The 15,531-nt window shown below is 45.9% G+C and overlaps 1 long non-coding RNA gene across 2 annotated transcripts; it reads left to right on the forward strand.

Moving 5' to 3' along the window:
- The first annotated feature begins 11,884 nt into the window (after positions 1 to 11,884).
- LOC137152747 (uncharacterized) lies at positions 11,885 to 14,133 on the forward strand. 2 transcript variants are annotated; one of them, XR_010919589.1, is made up of 3 exons: positions 11,885 to 11,959; positions 13,042 to 13,135; positions 13,838 to 14,133. It is a non-coding gene; the product is annotated as an uncharacterized lncRNA (long non-coding RNA). The 2 variants fall into 2 exon arrangements; XR_010919590.1 differs by having other exon boundaries at positions 11,898 to 11,959; positions 13,016 to 13,135.
- The last annotated feature ends 1,398 nt before the right edge of the window (positions 14,134 to 15,531 follow it).

Consider the following 15,531-nt stretch of genomic DNA (forward strand, 5'->3'; position numbering starts at 1 on the left):
GGTAGACATGTTAAATCACAGCCCTTACTTTGAGAACTCCCACAAGCTGCATTCCTGCTGCATGTAATAATAATAATGCCAATAATAACTACCTCTTATAGAGCACTTTTTATCAGTAGATCTCAAAGCACTTTACAATGGAAGTCAATGTTGCCATCCCAAATTTTACAGATGGGGAAACTGAGGCCTGGTAGGGGGGAAGTGACTTACCCAAGGTCACCCAGCAGGCCAGAGGTTGATCTGAGAATAAAACCTGAGTCTCAGTCCAGTGCTCTAGCCACTTGACCACATTGCCTATGTGCTCTGTGCTTTGTATGCTTAGGGTCAAATTCAGGTCTAGTGTAAACATGTGTCACTCAATTTGCTCGATGCCAATGGTAAAGAATCAGGGAAAAAGTCACTTTGCTCTAACACTGAATCAGGCACTTTATTAGAATAAGGAGGCCAGTGTAATTCCTAAAGCATTGTCTCTCTGTTTCACTACAGCATTTTTCTCACCACCTTCTCTAGTCCCACCTCTCCTGCCTGACTTCCTGTTGCACATTTAAAAAAACTGTACTCATATCCTCCCACCAATGACATCAGTAGGTTTACACCAGGGCTCGATGGGATCAATGTGCTCCACTTCACCACTGCCTCTGGTCAAGCTCTGGGGTGAATAATACAGCTTGCCAGGTTGGGATCCCAACCTCTGGAGTGGATTCAGCTACCTGGAGTCACTGCCGTGCAAGTGTAACTGCAGTGGTTTATGTCACGGTTGGGTTCTGGTATCTAGGTGACCTAGGAGCTGAAGTCCTATTGATTTTGGATGAGACTGAGGGTAAAATTTTCAAGAATGCCCAAGGGACAGTACTGTGTTAAAAGTAAACTACTAAAAAAAGCAGCATTTTTCTTGTTCATAGAAGCGTTTCAAAGCTGTTAATGTTCAGTTGTAAACTTTTGAAAGAACAACCCTAACGTTTTGTTCAGTTACAAACATTTCCGAGTTACGAACAGCCTCCATTCCCGCAGTGTTCGTAACTCTGAGGTTCTACTGTATTGCTAAAAGATAGGGACTGTTGCTATTAAAGGGTGAACACAGATGTAGACTTGAATGATGTGGCAGCTGTCCATCCAATTAACCGCTCGCTCTGGTTTTTGTAAGACAACTATTACTGGCATCTCTAAGCGCAGAGGTAAACCTGACCCTAGACACAGGTGTAACTTATTACTTAAATGATTCTGCCACATCCGGAGTGATTCCTGGACCCTTGGAAGGCTGTTTGTCATCTACATTAGCTTCCTTCTCCCCAACTCCAGGAGATTAACATTTGCTGAGAACAATGTAACAATTCCACACGAGGATTGTGAATGTACCCCGTCTGCAATTCCACAAAACCTTAGGGCTTAATCCTGCACGGTACCAAGCACCTCAACTTCCACTGCTATTGAGGGTGTTCAGCCCCTCGCAGGATGGCTGAATGGATCCTTCCTGAAAATTCCTTCAGCCTTTAAACCCCCAAAAAAATGTTTCAATCAAGACAGCATCTGGCTGCATTTGCTCTAGGTCATTTGACAGGCGAGGAAGTGACTGAAAGCAATGGATATTAAAAAATCTTTGGGGACTAATGGCTTGGATGCTAAATGAATAAAATGTCCAACGGGAGAATATTAGAAGCCATCCCTTAGCAGATATTTCCTGTTTGACTTTAATTCTAAGTGAAATGCCCTTGTACCGCACAGCGGCACATGTTATTCCTTCACTGAAAGCAGATGATCCATCACAGGTGAATAATTATTGTCTGACTTTGACCCTCTCTGTTCTTGCCAAAACCTCTCGCATCACTAGTGTGCGAACAGCTGGCGTTATAAAATAGATTCATTCTTATGCAGCAGGAGGCGACGTCCATGTTCAGTACAATTCCTGCCACTCCGAAGGTGCACGGCTGGTACATGCTGCTGGTCCCAGCTTTGGATGTGGGTTTTATCTATTGATCAACAGAGCTTTTTGGTACAGCTGGAAGTACAGAATTTTTGTACAATGGCTGGACCACACAGGAGGGTTTGGTATAAAAGCCCCAGACTAATCTATATAGAAAATAGATTCTTAGACTGTGAATTGAAAAGATGCAATGAGAGAAGGAAATGGGGGTTCTTCTGGGTAGATAGTGGATGATGGATTGTTTTATATCTCTGTGTAAGCAGCTGTGTAAGCAGCAACAAAACCAAATATGACAGTTTCCCACCCCCAGTTTTTATCTGGGATGTTATGAAAGTGCATTAGCCGTAACTGTGGCTATCTGGAATTGGTTAGGCAAATGGCAAGCTAGAAATTCTGTTTGCCCACTGAACTCTATTTGCTTTATTGTTATCTCATCCTCCCAACCCACTGCCCCAGCTCCATTTGTCTCTTTCACCACCTGTTGCATCCTGTCAGTTATATAGATTGTGAGCCCTTTCTGCCAGGGACTGTTTTCTTATTTGTATGTACAGGGCCTAGTACAATGTGTCCTTTATCCTTGCTTGCAGTTCCCAGGCACTGCCATAATACTAGAGATTAGATACTGAGGTAGCAGTATAAAACCCTCAGACAGGCTTAAAGCCCAAACACTGGACACAAGATTTTTGGAATTTCAGGGAGAGGAGGATGGATTCAAATCCCAGATCTAAACTCACACATATAGTTTTGGTTTCAAGTTGGATCCAAAACTGGAACAGGCCTGTTTTCCACTTAGGTTGGTAGTGGTTGAAGTCACAGGGAAACAGGTGTTTTTGTGTGATCTTGCTCTAGATGGCAGAAATGTTGCTAAACAGAGCTGATCTCAATAGATTTCTGCTGTCTTGTGCCAAAAATCTCAAACCTTGAACTCTAGCCTGAACCAAATCTGGAATTGAACACACTGCCCAGTTCAATTTAAATTGCAAATTGCTAGCTGCACTCTCGCTTTATGTTAATATAGTAGGAGATATAAAAATACCTTTCACTTATCCATATGTAATATTTACGATGCAGATGACACCGCTGCGTTATGGCAGGCGTGCCTCCACTCATAAAACCCAGAGTGCTCTCCAGACACCTTCTGAAAACAAATCAACTGAAGCTGATTAACTGCGAACATTGGCCAAATGCTGTCGCCCATCGAAAGACAGATATTAGTGGTGTTTCCTGAACAACTAGAACATGAAGAACCACAGAGATGGGCTGATTTTTGGACAACATTGCTGCAGAGAGAGTGGATGGCTTTGCTTTAATCTGTTTTACTTCTGATTTACACCAGTGTGGTTCCATGGGGCCTCATTCTTAGCTCTTTGGTTCCTAAACTTGGCCCAGGGATGGAGGCGTGGGACGTGACAGTGGCTGTAAGCCGCCTTTGTTCTTCCTGTATTCTGGGTGTGTTCAGCAGCATGTCTGGCCCAGTGTAAGTCTGAGCAACCTTGTGGCTGCTCTCACTTACCCTGTTTCCCAAAAGCCCCCTATGGACCCTGGGAGGCAGAGAATAACCAGAATGAATTGGTGAAATCTGACTTCTACACTGGGGCTGGGAGGAGGGCCATATGTGTATCCCTAACACTGACACTGTGCTATCCATGGAGGACACCAGTGTCTGTTTAAGGCCCTTTTATAGTCCCAGAGTGACATCAGTGTAAATGACACTCAGTTCCATCAAAGCCAGTGGGATTACACCTGATTTTCACTAGTGTAAATGAGGTTGGAATCAGTCCTAGTCCCTTTCTGCCTCTCAGACATAGGATTAGACACTAATTTGAACTTTGCTTTTGAAACTGAGTCAGTGATCAAATGGCTTGAGGTTAAATTGGCTTTTATAAATTACTAGCACCTTTCTTTAGGGTGACGACAGTAAAATATCAAAGAGGAGAGGGAGAAGTTGCTGAGACTAAGTGATATAATGCTCAAAGCCTTTGGGCCTCCTAGCTCCCACAATCAAATTGTATTTTCTATTTCAAGAGCAAAATTGTACATGGGTAGAGCACAGGAAAGCAGCCAGTCGTATTGCATTATAGTTTGTTTTGTTACAATTCTCTATTATTATTGTTTTTGCATGAAGGTGCAGCAAGTCTAAGGTGGGGAATGAGTACCAAAATGTAACGTGTGCAGAATCCATCACCCTGCTTTTGGAAAGCACAGTGCATTGAGCAGGTGCACTGATCTATTGTCAGGAGAGGCGGGTGGCTCACATGCTGCTGTTTTAGCCGAGCAGGGAGGGGAAAGAAGTAGATGAGTCTCTATTAGGCACGGTGTTGAAATGCTTCATCGCCTGGTGCAATACCGGTGTCAGTTTATGCTGACAAGTGGCACCAGGACATAGGATGATATGGCTGTGTAGGGGAAGAAGAAAGAGGAGTGAGTTTGCATCCATCTCAAAGCACTTTACAAGTATTAGTAAAGTCTCACAGCTCCGCTTTGGAGTAGATTGTGTCACCCCCATTTCACTGATGGCTCAGAGAGTGACACATACTGTTCATACTGTGAAAAATTCACTTTTGCCCAGAAGGCCAACCTAAAAGATCCTACTGCTGTCATTTGGACTTAACTTAGCATAGGTCTTGTTCTGACCTAATGCTCAGAGGTAAATTTTGCTGAGACTACAACCAGGTAGCTCTGGCTCCTATTCCTCTGCTGTAACAACTAGCCACGTTGCCTAGTGCGTTACCTTTCTGCTGTATATAATGAGAGATGATGCTTCTCTCCCTATATGCGCCTGGGCAGGAAGTCTAAGCCACTTGTGGAAGTCTGGCCTTTTCTAGCCCAACCAGCTGTTAATTCCATTTGCGCCATTCCCAGACGCAGCCTAATTTGTAACGATAATAACATCTTTTTTTCAAAGTATTGATTTTAGGGGCCATCGCTTCATGGGCTGCCTCGATAGAAGATGATTGATCGCTTTATTACTGTGCTTGGATTTTATATTTATCAAATTAAAGAAGCAGTGAAGTGGTAGTTAATTAAGATTAAGTTTCACCAAGAGGCACTGTGAAGCGAGAGAATGCACCTGTAACCCTTTTCCGCAGAGAGAATTTCCTGCATGTTTTAGTAGCAAACTATCGTTCGCAGTTCTGCCCCATGGAACAGGAGTCGGCCAGAATCATCAAACGGGCTGAGAGAGATTTTTTCCCAGAATGCATAGAGAGAACCTCCATGGCTGGCTAATGTGATGTTGTTTTCATTGGCTAGAAAAAGTAATCCTATGGACAATGGATTTGGCCAAACCATTAATCAAGGTGAAATTCTACCCGTGATGAACTGGGAATTTTCTGTAATATTTTTATGAATAATATGTACGCCTCAGTTTCTCCTATATTTTGCATTGTTATCAATAGGGGAGAAAAGGGCAGGCTGGGAGACATAAGCCTGGTTACACTAGGATTTTATGTCAGTATAGCTATGTCTCCCAGAGCTGCTGGAAGGAGTCTGACTCTCACCTGGGAACTGACAAGGAGGTGAGACACAGAGAACCTGAACATGGGGTTCACTACAGCTTGGCTGGGCTCTGGGCTAAGAAGAATGGCCTACGCTTTAACCTTCCTTTCTCTGTGCTCACCTAAGGACTTCCTATGCTGTGTTCCAGCTGACTAATAAACCCAACTGTTCCGACACCACTGTTTGGGTGTCACTGTAAATACTCAGTGGGGTGCATTAATCCCTGAGAGTGGACAAGTCTCTACCAGGAATCTGTCTCAGTTGGACTCTCTGAACTCACATGGGAAGGAACAATCAGTTGCACACATACAAAATGGGAAATGACTGCCTAGGAAGGAATACTACACAAAGGGATCAGGAGGTCATAATGGATCACAAGCTAAATATGAGTCAACAGTGTAACACTATTGCTAACAAGCGAACATCATTCTGGGACGTATTAGCAGAAGTTTTGTAAACAAGACACGAGAACTAATATTTCCACACTACTCTGAGCTGATTATGCCTGAAATGCAGTATTGTGTCCAGTTCTGAGTGCCACATTTCAGGAAAGATGTGGACAAATTGGAGGAAGTCCAGAGAAGAGCAATAAAAATGATTAAAGGTCTAGAAAACATGACCTATGAAGGAAGATTGGAAAAATTGGGTTTGTTTAGTCTGGAGAAGAGAAGGCTAAGAGGAGACATGATAACAGTTTTCAAGTATATAAAAGGTTGTTACAGGGAGGAGGGAGAAAAATTGTTCTCCTTAACTCTGAGGATAGGGCACGAAGCAGTGGGCTTAAATTGCAGCAAGGGTGGTTTAAGTTGGACATTAGGAAAAACTTCCTAACTGCCAGGCTAAGCACTGGAATAAATTGCCTAGGGAGATTGTGGAATCTCCATCATGGGAGATTTTTAAGAACAGAATAGACAAACACCTGTCAGGGATGGTCTAGTTAATACTTAGTCTTTCCTTGAGTGCTAGGGATTGGACTAGAAGATCTCCTGAGGTCCCTTCCAGTCCTACGATTTTACGATTCTATCAGAGCTTATGGTGTGAAATTGAAGTGCTGGAGCCCCAGAGGTTCAGCCTAAGGAGGCAGTAGGCCCCATGTCCTACCCTGAAGGAAGACCCCGTGGAGGTCTGGCACACTGAAGGGTTTCTTCCCAGAGACTGTTTGAAAGCTGGGGGCACAGCACCTAGCCTGTGGATCTGGGACCCTACCTATCAGATTTATATGACCCCTAGCTCTTAGTGTGACTTTCCCATGGTACCACAGGAAGCCTGTGACAGAGCAAGGACTTGAATCCCACTCTGTCAAGTCCTAGCCTAGTGCCCTAACCACAGTACCATAGCAAGGACTAGGCTGAGGCAGGACCAAGTAAACCCTGACCAGCCCTGTCCAACCTGTTTTTAAAAGCTGCCAAGGACAGGGATTCTACACTCTCCTGGAGGCCTTTCAGGCCTCTGTTGTTTTCAACCTCATCCCTTTGATGGTTTGTCCTGCACTGTGATTGGCTATCTGAGTCCTGCCCCTCGCCAGCACTGTGGCCCCTTGCCACCATATAGTCATCTGCCCTCACGGTGCCCGTTGTGGATAAGTTCACCGGGTGAGGGATTTACAGTAGAGGACGTGTAGTGAGCTCCATGGTCTGCCGAGAAAGTGACTCATGATTATCTTGTCTTGGACCCCACTCAGTGTCAACGCGGATTTGATTTACCGCGAAGGCAATGGAGCCTTCTGAACCGGTTTTGTACCAGACATGGAATTTGTGCTGCAGTGAAATTTTGGTGGCGTTTTAGAGACACTCCGCTATGTCGATGTGGGCACCTACAAACCATGACACACATTGTGGAGGACAGCAAAACGACTCGACTTCCTGGAGGTCTCCATGCCTTGAGCATCGCTGATCAGAACCCTGTGGTTTGGCTTGACTAGATTGCATAAGCCAAATAAACCCGAGCCACAGAGTTACCATCCCTGCCTCCCCTGCCCCCCGCTCCCACCTCTCCACGCCTGAGCAGCAGAGACTAGGAAGTGGCTGTTCCGGCTCTGGATCATTCTGAATCCGACACAAACATTGCCACCCGCTGGCTAGCAGGAGCTGGTCACTGAGAACCCACCATCTCTGTCCAGCCACTTATTCTCTCCAGCTCAGAAACATATCCGCTTTTCCTCTACTAGCCAGCACTACTCCTTCATTTACCCAGAGGGGTCGCTGCAGTGCCAACTGAGATGCTCCCCAACCCCAAAGGCTGGGAGATTAAAGAGCCCAAACATGGGACCTTGAACTTAGATTCTCCCTCGCCCACATGTGATCAGCCCAAGATGATGCTAGTAGATCTCCTACACACACCCCTTCCAGAGACCAAATATGAATAAAGATGATGGCTATATGCTGAAACTTTGGGGACATTTCCTCCTCTGGGCATACTCAGGGTGCATATTCCTTATTTTCTGGCTGGTGGGCCCCCTGACAAATAGATCAGGTTAGAGTGTTCCTCCATCCCCTCCTCCCCCTCGCTTCAGAGGACATTAAAATCCCCCGGCTGTCACGGACGTCATGAGTAGAAATGACAGGCCTGGCATTGCTGGAGCTTTCATTCTGCCGCTCCCTGTGCTATTCCTGGCCCGCTAGGAATATACATAGACAACTGCAGCTTTCACCACTGCCAGATATTTGAATCTCCTGAAACACCAAACCTCCTACACCACCCACTTTCCCAACCCAGAGAGCAACACCGAGTAGCAACAGAGACGGCAAGCTTGCATAAGTGAGGTATAAATAGGATATGGCACTTCCAGTGCCTATTGAAATACAAAAGCAACAGCTGATCAGATTCCCTGCAAGGCTGGAAACAGACTGTCATAAGGAAAATGTATTCAGAGGGAGGGTTGGATAATACAGATGGCTGGTCACTGACTGGTCGCCTCTGGAGACCTGAATTCAAATCCTGGCTCAGGTTGCAAGTCAAAATGAATTGCAGAGTCCCTCCTCCTAGCCCCATTTGGACATAGCAGTGCTTTGCTGAATAGGGCTGGACTGACACATGTGATTAAGTACCTTGGTGAACTGGGCCTGTAAAGAATCTGTGCTCGCAGTCACTGGGGATGTCCAGTACCTGGAGGTGACCTGAGCCCTCATATGTGGCACTGAAGACCCAACAGTGTTACCAACTCTTGCCATTTGAGTGTAAGTCTCATAATATTTGATATTTCACTTAAAGCTCTTGGAGCTCCCGGAGACAAGCGATTAGGAGAGAATCTCAGCTTGCCTTAGTTTTATTTCTTTAAAAAATTTCTAGCCTTAATGGCTGCAGAGAAAAGCTTGAAGACTTGACCTGAGTGTGCCCTCAAGGCACAGAAACCAGAAAGCAAATCTTCACTGTTGCTGTATGAAAAGTCTCATGTTTTTTTAAAACAGTCTCAAGGTTTTTGGGTGGCCTGACCCCTGGTTTCTGAATACGTGGGGTTGACAATAATGCAAATCAGACACCTACATTTGTATACTGGGTTCTATGTAACCACTTGAAGGAGTTTCATGGGTGATCTCACAGCTGCCCAGAGACACGAAGTGCTAGCTATGATATCCTTTTCATGCCTTGGGGCTGGGAAAACGTTCTGTTTGCTGCAGTTTTAAGTGTAACAATTCCCCCAGCAAATCTCCCTGGCTCTTCTGAAAACATGAAGAATGCATTTTCCCTTCTAAATAAAAATCAGATAGAGATATTTCTCTCACTCCTGGGATTAACCTAAATGTTTTGAAACACCAGGCCTGAAATATGAATCGGAGAAACAACAGCATCCGTTTGATTCCTCTGCCCGCTTTCCCATTGCACCATGGAGATGTTCAGTCCAATCTAGGTTTCCTGGCTAATGTTAGCATTTCTGAGTTTTTGCACATTGTCAGTGGGTGCTGTTATGACATTACTAATGCCTCAACACTCCTCCATAAGCTAATGGCCAATTGCTTCTTAATATGCTGTCTGGAGCCTTAGTAAAAGTACATTAAAAGGCCATTTCAAACACAATAAACTGCATGTTATTTATTTATTTCTATTTTTCAGCTATCTGCCATCTCCATCTGGCCCCTGAGCAGTCTCGAACACCCCATCAATAAGTCAGACCAAAGGGCGATCACAATTAGAGGCTGGAGTGGGACTTGAGCTAATTTGTGGAACCAGCTTCTTCTCCAGGGGTGAGAGGGGCTTCCAGGTCCTCTACAAAGCCCAGGAGGCAGCTGACCCCCAGCTTTTCTTTTTGAAGAGAGGTGGGTCTGTGCATTGGGAGAAAGGATGCTTGCTGATGTGTGATCTGACCCTCACCTGTTCTGCTTGGAGTAACTCAGGTGAGTTTGGTTCACTGGGCATTTGATCTGTGTGGCATTTGGTCTCATTCTCCTCTCACTTCTACTGTTGGTTTTTCTTTTTTCTTTTTAGTGTCTGGTCCTAATGCTCCAGTGCGTTAGGGGAGGGACAATTCCGTCCTCTTCTGCTGGCACCAAGCCTCCCTTACACTGGCATACCTGGCCACTGTAGCGAGGTCTCTGCCCAGGGGGAGAGATACTGTGGCTGCCTCCAATTCCAGCCATCCTCCTGGCCAGCGATGCAGGGAGCATGACTAGGGAAAAGGAGTTGTGGCCAGAGCTCCTTACCTCCCTGGCAATCCATCGCCGCCAGAATGGCACCTGGCAGCCTTTGGCAGACAGCAAACTCCAGAAAGCTGTAACTGGTTATTATTGCTAATGGTGATGCTGGCTCCTAGGTGCCCCAGTCATGAAGCAGGAGCACACTGTGCTAGGTACAAACACAGAACATCACACACCAAGGACCAGCTCACCCCCAGCATTAGCAAGGAAGTGGGCAGGCAGGGTAGTGGCTAGGACACTGGCTAGGGGCTCAGGAAATCTGGGTTCAGTTCCCAGCTCCACCACAGATTTTCTCTGTGACCTTGGGCAAGTCCTTGGGTCTAAGTTGTGCCTCAGTTCCCGATCTGTACAATGGGAATAATACTTCCCTACCTGACAGGGAGCTGGGGGGAGGATAAAATACATGAATGACTGTGAGCTACACATGTAATAATGATGAGGGGTATGTAACAGGTTGAAACCTCCTGAAACCCTTACCAGTGTCTGTGGGTCCTTGCAGGTCTTGCAAATCACTCCAGAAACCATGCTTGGTCTTACCTCCAGGTCTTTACAAAAAGCTTACAAGATACAACCCCAAATGATTTCATGTGCCTGCTCATTGCTGGTTGGTCATCCAGACCTCATGCTCTTGTTCCTACCATAGGCAAGCGGTCTCCCTAAAGCTTCTGCATGCAGAGTAAAGGTTACTCGATGCACAGAAGCTGCCAGACAATCTCTACCCTTCCCCAATGCTGCTGCTCAGTCTCAGTTCTAGGCAAATCATTAATGAGCCTCTTGTTTGTTTAACTCAGATGAAAGCAGATGTAGTCTTGGCAGAGCAGTGTGTGTGGAAGGGGTGAAAGGTAGGAAGATAGGGACATTTCCTCTGTCTTGGCAAAATCAGCACCCTGCTGTAATTCTGAATTGCTTTGTAGCTTTTCCCTCCAAACAGCACTGGCTCTGGCTTCCTCAGAAGACTGGCACCTAATGCTGTTATTTTGCCTTCAAAGCCTGTCTAAACGGTGTAGCGCAGCTCCCTGCATGCAGAAAAGCAGCAAGTAGGAGATTCCATTGAATGTTTTGTATCCAGCATTTACCATCCATTAGAAAGATTTCCCTCCTCATCAGCCAAGGCTTGGCTGTGAATTTGCTGAAAGGCTGGGGCCCATTACAGATCAAAGGTGGCTTTCAAAGAGTCATGAGTGGGTAATGGAGTCTTGATAGCAACCTGGAAGGCAGTTTTATGGAAGAAGCTTTTGTGTGGGCAAAGGAACTTCTATTCAAATAAAGAAAGGGACGTGGCCTGCAGAACAAGCCAGGGGAGGGAGATGGGTCCTGGAACTGCAAAATATCCAGTATCTGGGCCTCCTTATTTAGCTTACATTTGGGTTTGTTTCTTTGTCCCTCAGCCTGGTGTAAACATCATACTCAACAGGCCCAGTCCTCTCACTCACCCTGGTGCAAAACAGAACTGAGTCTGTTGAAGCCAATGGAGTTCACAGGTGTAAAACCAAGAGAATCAGGCCCAGCTTCACTGCTATTCTTTCTGTATCATCTTGATTTGCAAACTGTCTATCTCAAGCTGGCCCTCATCCAGGTAGTATCAGAGTACCTCCTGTTATTGAAATGATTACTGTGCTTTTGCTCTTTCTTCTTGGTTACTAAGATGTGTACTTAGTGTGTGTATCTGTTTGTTGCAAATGGATCTGTGGGAATGAAGGCTGTATGGAGCTTGTCTGCCCCTTAAGAGCCAGGGACCCTGGGGGCTAGCCAGCTGGGTGCAGTTATCAGACCCAGCTGGGAAGGGAGCAGTAATGATAAAAGCTAGCAAATGGGTCAGTTGTAGAGATGCTGTAGGAGGGCAGTGGGTGGTTGGTTGGTTGGGGGCAGTTCTGTAGCAGCAGCAGCAGTAGGAGGCTTGAAGGGAAAGGTGTGTTCTGTTTTCAGCATGGAGGGTGGTAGGGGGAGCAGTAGCCCAGGGTGGCTAGAGGAACTGCTTTGTTATGAGGTTTTGTTCAGGGTTTTGTGTTTAAAGAGTAAAACTGTGCCTTGAAGGAAGGGCCTGATGGGGGGAGGTGTCAGTCCTTGTGCTGGGGAGACAGGCAGTAGCTTAGAAGTGCACTGGTGTGGGAAAGCCTAGGCACAAGGGTGGGTTTCCCACTAGGCTCCTACAGCAGCACGGTTAGTGGTTCTTATGTCATACAAGCTGCAGTACCTTTAAAACCTGCCTGGGGTCTCTGTGCCCAGCAGAGTTCTAACTGCCAGATCTCAGGTGTGAGTGAGAGTGAGAGCAGGCATGTTGTGCCAGCTATTCCTGGTTGTTCTGACAATGCAATCCACTGCTGCCCTGCCCTGCCCTGCCCTGCCCCGCCCTGCCCCTTGTTTGAAGTAACTGCATTCAGAGATGCTGAAAACCAGCCACGACTCTCTCCGTGTAATCTAGTGCAGAGGGTGATAGCCTGGGCATCAGGTGACTTGGGTTCTAGTTCTGGATCTGCCATTGGTCTGCTGTGTAGCCTTCCCCTCTCCATGCCTGTTTCCCCACACACCCTTTGGTCTGTCTTGTCTAGTTAGATTGTAAGCTTTTTGGGCCAGGAATTGTTTGTACAGCTCCTAGCACAGTGGGGCCATGATCCTGTCTGGGGCCTCTAGGTGCTACTTATTCATTAATAAATGTTGCCAACTCCCATGGTTTTATTAAGAGTAGCCAAGTGTTTAGTGTTTTCCTGAAACCCTCAGCTCTGTCACATAATCAGAGGACTCCCAATCTTTTGAGATCTCTCTTTAAAAAAAGTAAGTTTTTAGCCTTTGTGGCTTCCAGGAGGAGAACAGAAAGATCTCAAACTTTATTTTAAAAGTTTTATTAAGTTTTTGGTTGTGTGTTGTTGTTGTTGCGTGGTTTATGATTTCTGAACTCTTGGGATTGCAGTATTGTCACTATTATAATTTGCAAGTTACTTACATTATAATTTCCATTTCATGGGAGCTTTTCTTTCCCACTCTTGTTCCCAGGAAGCCTGATGCCTGAAACACACTGTCATCATTTGCTTTGGGGATGAGGCAAGACTGGAGCATCCTAGTGATCTTGAAAAGAAAGCAGAGTCTGGTAAGGATGACTGAGTTCCACAAAGAGCAGGTGGGGATGGGAGCTGCTTGTTGGCAGGTTATTCCTTTCTTGGAGAGAGTTACGTACTTGTGGCTGAGTCCGTGTCTGAAAGGTTTAAGATGGGGCTATTGTGACGGGGGCAGTGAACTTATAGACTTGAAGGTTAGAAGGGACTGTGATGAACCTCTAGTCTCATTTCCTGCATAGCTCAGGCTTTCACCCCAGTGATTCCTGCATTGAGCCCGATAACTTCTGGATGAACCAGACAACCAATCACAGGGGGTGAAACTCATCGCTGTCTCTAAGTAGGACTTAAGTAATGCCTAGGTCTTCTACTGCCCTTCTGCGCAGGGGGTCGGATGACCAGATGTCCTGATTTTATAGGAATGGTCCCAATATTTGGGGCTTTGTTTTACATAGGTGTCTTCTACCTCCCCCCTCCCCCCCTCACTGTGTGAATAATCTGGTTACCCTAGCAGGGGGTGACTGGGTCTGAGTGACAATGCTGCATGTATAAGAGGGCTTCTCCCTGACTTATAGCAGTAACAGGAGTTACTTCAAGGCCAAGATAAGCAGAATGTGTCTGTCACCTCCCCTTAGGGAGGCAGGAGGGTGGTAGTTGTTTTGGTAACATTAATATATAATACTGCCTCTCACCCACTAAACCCCCTTCAATTTCCTGCATTGCATTGTTAAACTTAGGGAAGAACTTGGGCCAGGACTTTCGAGGAAGCCTGAGGATGTTAGCTGAGGATGTTAGCTATCTAAATATCACTGATTTCCCCTGAGATTTGACTGCCTAACTCCACTGGGATCCTCTGAAAATGCCAGCCTTGGTCTTCATGCAAGTGGAAGATTTGATAGTGCATGGCAGAGCAGTGTACACTGTACGGGGTTCTCCCCCACATCTGTCAATGCTCCTCAGTTCTGACCTTCAATGTCCCTGTTTTCAGAAGTCCTGGGCCCCCCACAGCATGGCCTAGGTACCCCAATCCTGACTGGAGGCACCCTCTGCTATTCTGGCACCAGGACTCTCTAAAACAGTGTGCTGCAATTGTATGGAATTGCATGGTGGTCTCCAGTGGCAAAGGGGCTTATGCATTAAGCAACTGGATTGTGCCATGGAGGCTCTCTGTCTAGCTTAAAGAAAAGGAAACTGGGCTGGGTTTTATAAAATGTTCAGTGGTCGCTCTCCAGATGGCTCAGCCAGGCATTCCTTGCTGCCCTGCATCCTCTGGAAGATGAGTGGTGACTCCACAAGCAGTGATGGACCCCAGCTGCAAAGTTTGGATCCCGATCAGAGGTGTTCCAAAGGCTAAGGTTTGCTCAGAGCCTGGATTTTTGGTTCAGCCTGTTACAGGAATGGGGACCAAAAGTTCACCTCTGGTTCTGAACTCCCGTCAAATGTAGGGATAGCTGAATCTAAAGTTCTGGTTTGGCCTGTTAGAGAAATTGACATGAGCCAGCTGCATTCTTTAGACACGGATCTGAACACCTTCAGAGCTTGTGGGTCCTTCTCCTAATAACAATGGCCTTGCTGTGATTAAAGGAAATGCCACAGCCACATTCTTCACCAATAGGAAAGTGCTTCTGGGCATCCTTCCCCCTAAATAAGCGGGGTAGTGAGGGTACTAAACTGCCTTCCCTTTGGCAATTCAACAAGGAAACACTTTGCTTTTAACATGCCAGGCCAAAGGCTGTGAAACTGGCTCTGTTACCTGCGCATCACTGCTAAGAGTAAGCACTGGAGTCCCAGATATGCAGGTGTGTCTATCTCTCTTATGCCCAAGAGCTCAGGCCTATTATCTAGCTTAGAATGGGAAATCTTTTTTCTTTTCCTCAGTGACAAATTCCAGCGAACACAAATGTTTTTGTTTCCACCAAAAAACATTTTCAGGTTTTTGCTGAAAACCTCAACATTACAGATCTTTTTTAAAATAAAAAATATTGTTTGGGGGGAGTGGGGTGGGAAAAATTCGATGGGAAACTTTCAACTGTCTCTAATCTGAGCTATCCTGTATCTGTGATGCTGTTTACACTGCCTGTATATCAGTGGCACTCTGACTTCAGAGGAGTTTCTCCTGATTTACGCTGGGTGAGCAGGAGCAGAATCAGTGCCCCATATCTCTATGGAAATAGGAGTTACGATGTCACAGCAGTCATAATATGGCATTTTACCTTGATCAGCCTAATGGGGAAAATGTTGGGCACTTATGTAAGTGCAGGAAGCCTGCAATTAGTTTATAAAAGAGTGGGTGTTTACCTTCTTATTACGGTGACTGTCGTATTAACAAAGCAGCCCCAGAAAAGCACTTGATAAGTCATTCTGGGTCACTTGGGGAAGGGAAATGGTTTTCAAACTTCTTTTCAGGGGTGAAAAAAGCAAAGAAGGTTAA

This window comes from Emydura macquarii, unplaced genomic scaffold, assembly GCF_026122565.2.
Source record: "Emydura macquarii macquarii isolate MOO-44397 ecotype Brisbane River unplaced genomic scaffold, CSIRO-AGI_Emac_v2 contig_1230, whole genome shotgun sequence".
Classification (NCBI taxonomy): Eukaryota; Metazoa; Chordata; order Testudines; family Chelidae; genus Emydura; species Emydura macquarii.